This window comes from Atractosteus spatula (genome assembly GCF_055471065.1).
Source record: "Atractosteus spatula isolate fAtrSpa1 chromosome 16 unlocalized genomic scaffold, fAtrSpa1.hap1 SUPER_16_unloc_2, whole genome shotgun sequence".
Lineage (NCBI taxonomy): Eukaryota > Metazoa > Chordata > Actinopteri > Semionotiformes > Lepisosteidae > Atractosteus > Atractosteus spatula.
In genome coordinates, this window is record NW_028296632.1 from 541,811 (window position 1) to 542,351 (window position 541).

Consider the following 541-nt stretch of genomic DNA (forward strand, 5'->3'; position numbering starts at 1 on the left):
AAACAAGTGTAAAAAACAAGACAAAGTGCAAACAGTGCATCAAGACAATGTACAAACAAACAATAGACAATGTGCAAGTAAACATGTAGACATTTCTTTCCAAGGCAGCGGGTACAAGCGATCTCGCGTTTTAAAACCACCAGGAAAAGCAGAAAGGCACTTTTCCTTGCTTGCGCCAGCACACAACGATGTGAGGAGGACACCGTAGTCGGCAGGATTCGAACCTGCGCGGGGAAACCCCAATGGATTTCTAGTCCATCGCCTTAACCACTCGGCCACAACTACAGCGAGCACCACCGTTGCTGCGTTCTTGCTACAATCTCACATGGATCGCGAGGCGCCGGCGGAAACATTTTTCAAAGTCAGTCTCCATTAAAAAAAAAACCTTTCCAAAATACAAGCCATGCAGACAGACACGCCTCAGAGGACTTAAGGGTGGCTTCATGTGGGAATGATAAAGCCTCCCCGTCCGGACAGGAAAATGGCACTTTGTTAGACACAAAGAAACAATCAACAACAGACAAATGTCCACAAGCATTTA

At 46.2% G+C, this 541-nt stretch overlaps 1 non-coding gene across 1 annotated transcript; it reads right to left on the reverse strand.

The window, feature by feature from the left end:
* Positions 1-203: 203 nt before the first annotated feature.
* trnas-aga (transfer RNA serine (anticodon AGA)) lies at positions 204-285 on the reverse strand. Its single transcript has one exon. It is a non-coding gene; the product is annotated as a tRNA-Ser (tRNA).
* Positions 286-541: the final 256 nt, after the last annotated feature.